Genomic DNA, 11,947 nt, shown 5'->3' on the forward strand with positions numbered 1-11,947 from the left:
TCTTCTCCTCTTTCACTCTTCTTCTCTTTCACTCATCCCCTCTTTTATTCACTGCAGGACCGACAACCGAACCCATCTAGATAGCTAAGGTGGATCTGAATCAGCTGGTCTGCAAATCGCATGTCAGCATCCTCAACACTATACTACGAGGCGTGGCGATCCACGCGGACAATTTCACTAGTATGTAATAAGCTTCCTTCCGCAAGTACCTCAGCATCCTGCGAGATACTCGGCTGGACACAGTTGGAATCGTTTAAAACCGAAGAGGATTCTAAGCTTCATATAAGAATCGACCACTCGGTCATTGTCTACTCCAAACATTTCCTCCAGCGTCATGGAAGAAAATGCAAGATTCGGACAAAATTGCACATGTACACGAAAGGACGTAGCCCGTCATCCGAGACTGTCATGAAGATTCTCGGGTATGCTCGAAAGGACCACAATCTTTCCAAATCTCCAGGCTTTATTTATAATTTCATACAATAACTCTCCTCTCTAAAACGTCATCAGTTAGAATACGCGGAGACAGTTTGGTCCGATAACACAAATCCTTACGACAAAAAGCCTCTTCAATCTGGGCCAGCTGCGAGGCATATCTTCAAGAGTGACGCGCAAGGTGAATGCGAAGATGGATGGCGCCGAGAGTAATGCCGGAGAAAGTCGACACTTCCAATCTCGTCGGCGTCATTATTGTTCGCGTGGATGTCAGGCATCACGGCCCGCAAGAGACGGACACATCGACCGTGGCTGCCATCGTAGCCAGCATTGATAAGAGAGCCTCTCGCTACGTCTCCATATTCCATGGATGTACAGGCACAGAATCCTACCGTCACAAAGCCGGTCGAGATTATCGAAGACATGAAGAATGTCGCCAGAGATCTCCAAGCCTACAAGATGGCAAACGAGGTCTCATCTACCGTGACGGAGTGAGCGAAGGCCAGTTCTCGCAAGTACAGCAATCGCAGCTCAAGTATACGGCTTGCGCCATGTGTACGCGCCGTGAACATCGGCAGTCTCCATCCCCACGCCCGCGTACTACGCACACCACTCGCTCACATTAGACTTGCGCTTCATTCAAGTTCAGGGCCAAGAACGCGGGTGCCGGCCCCAGGTTGGGGAGAATACCGTTCAGATAAGTGAAGTCATCCAGGAAGAAATGTTTTTCATCTGTCTTCGCCGGTCGCTCATGCTCGTCGTATGCGCAGCTGCCACCTGCTCGGAATAGTATATATATCTATAGGGTACAGTAGTTCGAAAAAAGCACGGCTCGAACAATGTTCCTAGACGCGGAATTCAGCCTTCCGATTAGGTGCACCTATGACGTCATGTCGACTTTTTTTATATATGTCTGAACGTTTTTATATACATGTTAACGCCCGTACGCGCCGTTTTTGTATTGAAACAACTCGCTGAGAACTCTTGTTTTAGCAACAATGCCGCAGTGTTTATACAACCACTTTTATCTTTGTTGCGTGCAGTTTGTATGACAACCAGCGAGGGCTGTAACTCGTGAATAAAGTTTACTACCCCTCTGCTCATGTCCAGGATTCCTTGTGCGTCTTTAAGCTACTAGAGATTCAGGTCCATTCGGGATTCTACGTTGTTTGTCTTAATTTCGATGAAAAGCGCTGCACTTCGCTGGTTCGAAGGAAACCACATGACTGTCACGCCGTGCGCGTGTGCTTCTTGCGCTCTGACTTGCAGTCGTGATGCACGACGGTGGTCCTCCTGTCGTGCCTGTAAAATAAGCAACACGAAAGAGGGAGCATTAGAGAAATTCCTCCTAGAAATCTATACGGTAAAACAGGCAATGCAGTGGATCTGTACTGCAAACCGTTGAACCTTTCCAGCATAGTACTATGAGGAATTATTTCCTCTTGAAAACCGGAAGGTATCCAAACATCATACTAAGTACTATGAAGGAACACAGCGGAAAAAAAACTGAACAGAAGAGAACACACACAATTGGTTTCTAAAACTAGGCTTTTTGAGTTCAAAGAGCACTGCACAACTTAACACGCGTCTGCAACCAAATGGCCGTTTTGTCCTCAGTCGCAACCATTAGTGCCTTTTTCGCAGGTAATCTGGACAGTAATGGGGACAAGCATGAACACAAGAGGGAATTATAGTAAAATTATAGCCGCAGCATTAACCAGCCCGCGCTGACTTTTGCATTTACCTTTAATGCCCTACTCAGCTTTGCACAGGGAAAGAGGGTTACACTCGTGAGCTATGGACAAAAAGTAAACTCTGGAAGAATAAATGTAAAATGTAGAAGGAATCAAAACAACTACAATGACGTATACATACAAGATACAAAGTTACATACAAAATTACAAAACTATATCGGAATAAGCGGACGTCTTAACCTACGAAGACGCAAGAATTGAAAAGCAATACAACAAAAAGAATGCATTTACACGAGGCCAAAGATGCCCATCTTCCGGTTTTGCTTGCGAACCGCTCAATACTTTTTCTCCTGATGAGAACAATGGGCCTATGAGTGTAACAATGACAGTCCGGTTAAGCGCCCTTCGCTCATTTAGGAACGCATCCAAGTCTCCAAACGGCGTTGAGCAGAGAAAGACCTTCCGGCACTGGCGACACTCACAGGTATGGTGACTAGTATCTGCAGGATTATAGTATGTATTAACGGCAAGATTACCCGACCGCGCACGCCCATCGCTCCAACAGCAGTAGTAGGAACTTCCGCTCCGTATTCGGGCTCAGGCTTTCATCTCTGCCTCCATAAACTTAGCTCAGCTTGACATATTTTTGCTGCTGTAGGGGCTTTTTTTTTTTGTTCCCAGAAAAGCGGAATATCGCTGAGCAATGCTCGCCAGAGATTTTGTGTCGTCTTCTTTTGCAGCGCATATCTCCGAAGGCACAAACTGGAACAGGCACTTTCCGCCTCAAATGCGAATCTCGCTTTTGAAATCTTTCAGCGTATTGTCCAGGAGCGGACACAACTGTTCTGTAGTAGCTCTCTGCATCAAGCGTTGGCGTGCTGAATCTGTATGTCTGTCTTCGTTTCCAGATCATCCGCCAAAGCGACGGCGTCTTTGTAGACCTGCGAAAATGCTTTCGCAGAGTGCACTCTTCGCTGCCAAATACAGTCATCGTTTCTGTCAACGCGTTCTTAGAGATTCGGATGTCCACGCACACTTTTCGGAATAGGCAACTAAGTGGAAGCGTATACGTCAGAATGTCTGCTAAGCAAATGATTGCCACCAGGAATTCGCCATCACTGATAGCTGCACGGAGTGTGTTGACTTTCGCAGAGATGCGCATATCTGTCCAGTTAGCAATGTTATCCGGAGTTTTCGCCTCATTTCCAAGTGAATCTTGAAAATCGGATCGCGTTTTCGTGTCTCTCAACCCATCTTGTTTAGAGGCCTTTAAGTTAGCCACCGCAGATGGTCTTCAGTATACAATAGGGACCTTTATAATAGGATGACGCTATCGGTTACGGCGTAGAGGAATAGCGTGGGACCAGTGCGCAGGCGCGGGACAGTAACGTCCCTCCCTCCGGTTATTGTCCCCCTAATCGATGCCCCCAACCGATGCGTCACCCTGTTCTAAAAGTCTCTAATGCGTCTTTTTAACAGAGTCCTCTGGTTTTGGTGACCTGTCGCTCCAATCTCTCCCCTTCACCATCCCGCACCCCTAGCCCGGAAACGAACAATCCACTCTTCATGACACGGGAACAGAAACCTGTCTCCTACCCTTTCCTGCCTAGCGTTGACGGCTCCGCTCATTGTTGCAAAACCGAAACCGAAACAAGACCGTCCCAAGTCGGAAGGCAAGACAAGCCAAGCAAGCTGGGAAAGGGAAACAAAGGAGCGCCCCTTGGGGCGGCAGTCGTGTCATGTAACCTGGAATAAACGGATGTCGTGTGCACCCGCTGAACGAAGTTGTCTATTTTTAACGAACGCGACATAATATAAGCTGGTGCCGAAACCCGGGATATACCCCGAGACCTAACGAAGACAACTACCTGGATGCGACGGCAACGAATAACGAAGAAAAAGCCCATTTCTACTCCAAAGCCGCCGCCCAGTGCTACCGAGTGCAGCGACATGGACAGACACAAAGCGAAGAGATCAGCTGTCCAATCACAGGTGACTAGACTCATTACGGAAATTGACTCCTGCATGAAAAGCCGCACGGGCAACGAAAAGGAACTCAGTGTCTTTTTGGCAAGAATGAGCTCTCTACAGGCCCGTATAAACGAAGCTAACTCCGCTGTCGAGGCGCTATTGCCAGCGGAAGAAGCGGAGCAGGACTATATCGAAACCATCGAGTATGACGACAAGATCGTTACATACGTTGCGAAGCTCCAAGCGGAGATTCAAGAAATCCAAGGAAAGAGGCAGCCGAAAGAAAAGCCATCACCAAGCAACGACGCAGGCGCGGCAACCACGACCTGCCAGGTGAAGCTTCCAAAATTAGAGCTCGTAAAATTTGACGGCAAAGATGTGTCCTGGCAAGAATTTTGGGAACAGTACGAGCAAATGATTCACAAGAACGATCGGCTGACGACCTTGGACAAGTTCGGGTACCTAAAATCGGTTGTGACTGGCGAAGCAGCAAGAACGATCAAGGGCCTTCCCCCCACATCGCAGTGCTATGACGACGCCATCTTGCTGCTGAAAAGACGCTTCGGCGGTGAGGACGCCATCGTGCAAGCGCACATGCGAAAGCTCTTGGACCTTGAGCCTGTGCGAAACGCCGAAGACATACTGTCCCTCCGACGGTTGTACGATGCCCTCGTCTCTCACCTCCGCGGGCTGGAAGCGCTCGGCCAGAAACAGGAGACCTACGGCACGCTCCTCTACCCCGTGGTACAGCGCGCCCTGCCGAAAGAAATATTGCTCGAGTTTCACCGAGCCGTGGCGAGGGAGGAACCCTCCGAAACGTCAACACAGAACACGGAACGAACTGGATCTGCGCTGCGGAGCGACGGCGCACCGGGGCAGCCAAAAGAAACAGCTACAAAAGGTACTCCGTCTTAATTCACGAAGTTACTTGACTTTTTGAGGATTGAAGTGCAAAGCCTCGAGAATCTGGTTGCTCAGCAAGATACTGGCAAGAAGCACCAGGTGTCAATGCTGAAGACGTTAAATCCAACTGGGAGTTACAAGAAGAGCGTTGGAACGAAATTTAAATCATCAGCTGCTGTACTGCAGCAGTCAGCAAGAGCAGATCATTGTTTTCTTTGCAAAGAGAATAATCACGAAACCGCTGCCTGCCGTGCTGGCATTTCGTTAGAAGAAAAGAAGAAAATGCTACGTTTGGGAAGACGCTGCTTCCGCTGCATGAAACCAAATCACCGTTCTAACGAGTGCAGAAGCAGCATTAAATGCGGTGACTGTGCAGGGCGGCATGCGACAACAATGTGCGACCCAGAATTTACTCATCCGAAAGTCAAGGCAAATGCAACCGATGTGACAACAGTCCCAGTGAATTTGCAATCTACAGTAAAAGAAACTCGCAAACGAGAAGTACTGCTACAAACGGCAACGGCGTTGTGTGCCGGTGAAACGAAAGCGGTATACTTACGAGCGCTCTTTGACGGCGGAAGCCAACGTTCATTCATCACGAAGCGAGCCTCAGAAAAACTCGGGTGTCAAGTTCTCGGAACAGAAAAACTGAAAGTTGGCGTGTTCGGTGGACACCAGTCGGAACGAGACTTTAACAGAGTGCTGGTGTCGCTAACCGCACAAAACAGGAAGATTCAACAGATCGAAGTTCTTGAGACGGACCTCATATGCGAACAAAGAATCCCGGTTCCTGAACACAGGGTCAAGAAACTACTTGGACCTTTGGCTGTGGCCGACAGGACCTGCGATAACGAAAGAGGTGACATCGAACTCCTCATCGGAGCAGAGCATTACTGGGAATTTGTAACTGGAAGAAGCAAGCAGCTAGACGGAAAACTCCGAGCAGTCGAGACTGCCTTTGGGTGGTGCATTCAAGGACCTGTAGGAGCAAACATGGTTGATTCACAGAGCATGCAAACCATCGCCCTCCGCATATCACTGGCCGAGAGTGAGACTATGAACTGCTTGGAACGTTTCTGGACCCTGGAGTCTATCGGAGTCACGGATAACGACGACTGTATTGGGCGACAGCTACTCGAATCTTTCGAAGACATTATCAGGCGTAGTGGATCTCGATACGAGGTAGCCCTTCCCTGGAAGCAAAACATAGATCTAAGTGACAACAAGGGGACTGCGGAAAAACGCCTGTCCCAACTGACAAACCGCCTTCGAAGAAATCCCGAATTACTGGAAGCCTACGACGCAGTCATCAGACAGTATTGCATGGAAGACATAGCTGAACCAGTAGTAGAAAAAGAAGAACAAGGAAAACTGATCTACTACATGCCTCATCAGCCGGTGTTCCGAGAAACGAGCAATACCACAAGACTGCGAGTGGTTTTCGATGCTTCTTCGCATGGACAGAAGTTAGTCATTGAATCAAAACCTCGAGAGTGGTCCGAATTTGACAGCTGACCTTGTCGCACTGCTACTGAATTTCAGGAGCAACAGAATAGCCTTGGTCGCGGATATCGAGAAGGCATTCTTACAAATAGAGATAAGAGAGAACGACAGAGATGCATTGCGCTTTCTGTGGTACCATACGAAGCCAGGTACGAGTGGACCAGCAGGCGAGGTGCAGACTTTGCGAATGAAGCGAGTTCCTTTCGGAACCACAGCGAGTCCTTTCTTGTTGACAGCAACTCTTCAGCATCACTTGAAGAATATGGAAGAAGAGTATCCGGACACAGCATCACTGCTGGCGCATTCCTTGTATGTGGATGACCTCTTAACGGGAGCAGAAAACAAAGAGGGAGCCCTGAAGATCTACGAAGAAGCTAGGACCATCTTCAGCGCGGCCTCTATGACACTCCACAAGTGGGCGTCCAACAACCAGGCATTGAACGACCGGTTTGCGACGGATGATTGTCAAGCAAGACACTTAGGATACCTCCCAGGGGTCCTTAAGGTGTTAGGACTGACGTGGAATCCCAGCACAGATAACCTCACCTTCACCCCACAGTCTATCGAGCTGCCTGAGCCAGGAACAAGTACTAAAAGGTCTGTTCTGAAGACAACAGCAAGACTGTATGACCCACTTGGATGGCTAGCTCCATTCACAGTCCGGGCAAAGGCTTTATTCCAAGAGCTGTGGCAAAGAAACGTGGAATGGGATGACATCCTACCAGAGGATCTGGACGCAAAATGGATGCGGTGGTGCGAGGAACTAACCGAATTGAAAAGAGTTCAAGTGCAACGCTGCTACAAAGCAGGCACAGTCGAACCTGCCATCAAAACAGTCCTCCACGTATTTGCTGACGCCAGCCCAGTGGCATACGGGGCGGTGGCCTACATCTGCGTAACCGATGCGGATGGCATCGCAACTTCGAGCATCCTCATTAGCAAGTCGAGGGTCGCCCCGATCAAGCAACTCACTCTTCCGAGACTCGAATTGATGGCGTGTCTCTTAGCGGCCAGACTGAGTCGATACATCCTGAAAGGCCTAAAGGAACCACCACAAGTGACACATTTCTGGACCGACTCGGCAATCGCATTGCATTGGATCACGGGAGAGCCCTCGCAATGGAAACAGTTCGTGAGGAATCGCGTAACAGAAATTCAGCGTCTTACCGACACCTCAGCATGGAGACATTGTCCCGGATCCGAGAATCCGGCGGATCTCATGACCAGGGGAGTGACAGCAGATCAGCTTGTTGAGAGTTCCACCTGGTGGGAAGGAACGCCCTGGATGAAGGCGACTGAAAACAATTGGCCACGCTTCTCTCAACCAAGGAACATTCCGACAGTGGACGAAGAAAAGCGAATTGTGGAAGTCCTTCATACAACAAGCTCCACTGAAGTTCCGAAGCTGTTAGACCCAGATCGATACAGCAATGCAACAAAACTCTTCCGAGTGACAGCTTGGATATTACGATATGTCAACAAGCTGCGACATCTGAGCACTAACAAAGGATCACTGACGGCAGTTGAACTGGATGATGCCGAGAAATACTGGATACGACAAGCTCGGCGAGAAGACCTGAAGAGGGAAATTGAGTGCGCGAAAAAAGGAGATCGCTTTCCAGCGGACTCGCCCTTGAGGGACACTCCAGTGTTTGTTGACAACGACGGTATTCTACGTATAAGCGGCAGACTTCAACAGAGTGGCAAGCCGTACAACGAACGCCATCCAATTGTACTGTCGAGGCGACATCACCTAGCCGAATTGCTCATGCGTCAAGCTCATCTCCAAGTACTTCACGGGGGAGCACGGGATACTTTGGTACAGTTGAGAGAGAAGTACCATGTTGTACGAGCCCGCCAGTTGGTAAAAAGAATCATCAAAGGGTGCATAACCTGTCAACGTTACAATGCACGTCCAGCATCGGAAGTGACCGCACCGCTTCCACATGATCGAGTGACCCAGGCTCAACACTTTGAGGTCACAGGGGTGGACTTTGCAGGGCCACTTCTAGTAAAAGGAGAAAACTCGCTGTACAAGTCCTATATCACGCTGTTCACCTGTGCCGTGACACGGGCAGTTCACTTAGAGCTTGCGAGGGACATGACAGCGGAGTCGTTCTTGATGACCTTCAAACGTTTCATCTCAAGAAGAGGTGTACCCAGAGTCATCTACACTGACAACGCGCTTTCCTTCAAGAAAGCCAACCGAGATCTTTCATACCTCTGGAACTCTATCCGGAAACCGGAGGTTCTTGACTACTTTGCAAAGACACGAATCGAATGGAAGTTCATAGTAGAGCGCGCCCCTTGGTGGGGTGGCTTTTATGAGCGACTCGTCGGATCAACCAAACTTGCGCTCAAGAAAGTTATCGCTGCCAAGTTTCTGTCCTTCGACGAGCTAGCAACGACCTTGGCCGAAATTGAAGCTGTCTTGAACTCAAGACCACTAACTCACGTATACGACGGACCGGAAGAACCGGAACCTCTTTGCCCTTCCTTCTTCTTGACAGGAAGACGCCTCACGTCGCTGCCTAGCGTTGGAAAAAACGAAGATGACCAGATCAACATATCTCTTCAGAGACTGTGGACCCGACGCCAGCAGACCACAGAAGCTTTCTGGCGTAGGTGGACCAGAGAGTATCTTGAGGAACTGCGAAATGTGCAGAGTCAGAACGAACGTCAAGGAAAAGCGATCAAGGAAGGTGACTTGATTCTTCTTCGTGACAGTCTTCAACCACGGCAGCAGTGGAAAACCGCAAGGATTGATAAACTGTTTCCTGGAAGAGACGGGAAGGTGCGATCGTGCCTTCTGAGACTACCTGGAGGATCAACCCTCAAGAGACCAATCCAACTCGTGTATCCTCTTGAGTTAACGTAAAAGGAAAAAATGACTGAAGTCATTTTTGGGGGGGAATGTGTTGCGAAACCGAAACCGAAACAAGACCGTCCCAAGTCGGAAGGCAAGACAAGCCAAGCAAGCTGGGAAAGGGAAACAAAGGAGCGCCCCTTGGGGCGGCAGTCGTGTCATGTAACCTGGAATAAACGGATGTCGTGTGCACCCGCTGAACGAAGTTGTCTATTTTTAACGAACGCGACACTCATATTGGCGAACTTTTGGTCCCTGAAGAGGCAAAATGGGGTTTGGGAAGAAGCGGTTAGCTCTCTTCCACGAAGGCGGTGGTCGCTTTAGCAGCCAGTTTCGGCGCCTAACAAAAAGGTAGAAGTGGGGGAGATGCTTTTCTCGCCGCTGACAGTGTCGGTCGCGCAGCAGAAATTCCACGGACCGAAAAAGCCCTCTCAAAGGAGGGGGGGGGGGGGGGGGGGGGGGGGGCGTCGTTAGTGGCCATTCCCCCCGGATCCGCCACTGCTCTATGTAAAGGGCGAACGCTAGGAAAGAGCCAGGCGAATCTATTCGTGTGAATGTGTTGCCTTAGACGAAGTAACTCTCAAAGTAGGCCATGTTGAGTTGTCTGGCGGAGCCGGTATCGCGGGTGCGGTAGAAACCATATGACACAGGCGTGGATGGTCTGGTATGCAAAACATTCGACTGGTGACGGCGCGACACGTATACCGAGGCGGCTCTAATCGCGCTTCAAAGGACGGCGGGGGAACTCTCAACGCATAAGCGGAGATAAAACACGCATACCGAGAAAATTTTCAAATAGTGTCCGATTCACTGGTACTCGCGGACTACAAAATTTCAAGATGTCGCAGTATGCATTCAGGCGTAGTAGCAATGTGCTAAGCTTGCATAGATGTGTGGGCTCGTTTTCCACATACCCGATCACACCTGACTAACGCGTCTGGGCGCAATGACAAAGCAAAAATACAAATTGCAATAACGGATTGCAGTGCGCGTTTCAATCCCGCTGGTTCTTTTGGAGCGCAAACGATACGCAACGATTCTAACTGACATCAATCGTGAACAAACCCTGAACAAGCCTTTTAAGCAGCGGTCGCTTGATAAGCGAGGGAGCTCTGGCTTTTAAAAGAAGCCGTAGATAGTCGTTTTTCGGCGCCACAAATCGTGATTGATGCCGGCCCCGGCTGCGAATGTAGCTCCAGAACGTCTCCGTGAAGTTCAGCACACACTCCGAGTTTAGCCTGCATCCGGCCACTATACTGATTGCAAGCGTTGCATATACGCGCTACATCGCGCAGGAAACAGCTGTTTCTGATTTCAATAAATGCACCTCTACAGTCAAGTGGTCGCTGCCCAGCAATGCTCCCCACAAAGGTGGTTCACAATTTACGCCAGCCTAAATCACTTCTCACGGCAGAAATGCGCACTACGAATCTCCGTAGTCTTGGTCAAACGCTTTCCAATGCGAACCTCTTGATTCTGCAATATATTTAATGCAGCGCGGAAAAATGAAAACGATGAAGAAACCCACAAACAAAAGAACAGATTAAAAGAACTTGCTGCTGGGCTAGTTGTCTTTGATTCATTTTTTTATTTTAAACGCGCCGATCAAGCAGGACGGAACACGAAGGAGGCTCTTCGTCCTGTCGTCTCCATTCGTGTTCTTTCCTGCTTGTATGATACGGCTTGAAAAGGAAAACACATGGTCACGTGACCTTCCACTGAAAAGAAAAACGGTCGAGCCGGTACTCGAACCCCCTTTATCCTGCTTACAAAGTAAACAACAAATGTTCTGTAAGCTGCTGTGAATGAATGCGAAAGTCTTCCATTTACGTTGGCAACGACCGCAACTTGAAATGGCCGTGAAGGAGTGTTGTTTCGACCACAACGATGAGCCTGTCTCGTCCCTTTTGCCACCGAGTGTACATAAGCGCAACCAAACAGCAAACGCAGGAAGAAAGGCGACTGTCCCGGCCAATGGCATTGACATCGTCTCATCCTAATTCTTCCCTTCTATCGGCTGAGATATCCCCGCCGGCCCAAAACAGTAAAATTGTATTTTGGGTACGGTACTCCTCTCTTTCATTTCTTCAAGGTATACCTAAGTCCTATACACAAGATGTGTCGAAAGATAATATCTTCGATACTGCCCAAGCCTGAGTGACCGCGGGAGATCAAGCTGTCGCCTGTGCTGATACCATGAATTCACATACCCGTGCAAATGTACGAAACCAACTGATGTCCCACGTCTGCGTAGCTTCAGGTTAGGACACAGATAAGATATGGCCGAGTGGAACGCTTCAAGAAAGGCTTCATCCTTGCTGGTGTCCACCAATATCTACAAAAGGGTACTTGTCAGGGCTAGTCGGTACATTTCGCAGGAAAAGGTACAGCGCAAAATAGGCAGGACTAAAGAAACGGACAGACACATGTGCTGTGTCTGCTTCTTGAGTCCTGTCTGTCCGCTTCTTTAGTCTTGCCTATTCAGACTTAGCTGCTACGTTCACACGAAGTTTTCCGCTAGCGAACAGAGAAGAAACTTTTGTTTAACTTTCCACTGTACAGGACTAACAGGATA

General features: G+C 49.1%; 1 long non-coding RNA gene across 1 annotated transcript in view; it reads right to left on the minus strand.

The window, feature by feature from the left end:
- Positions 1–445: 445 nt before the first annotated feature.
- LOC149358920 (uncharacterized) overlaps positions 446–11,947 on the minus strand; it is a 52,946-nt gene continuing 41,444 nt past the window's right edge. Inside the window, exon 2 of the long non-coding RNA XR_016288741.1 lies at positions 446–1,737. This is a non-coding gene — a long non-coding RNA (uncharacterized LOC149358920). The remainder of the gene's footprint in view (positions 1,738–11,947) is intronic.

The sequence above is a fragment of the Amblyomma mixtum genome, chromosome 2 (assembly GCF_055824585.1).
Source record: "Amblyomma mixtum isolate Tamu chromosome 2, ASM5582458v1, whole genome shotgun sequence".
Taxonomy (NCBI): Eukaryota; Metazoa; Arthropoda; class Arachnida; order Ixodida; family Ixodidae; genus Amblyomma; species Amblyomma mixtum.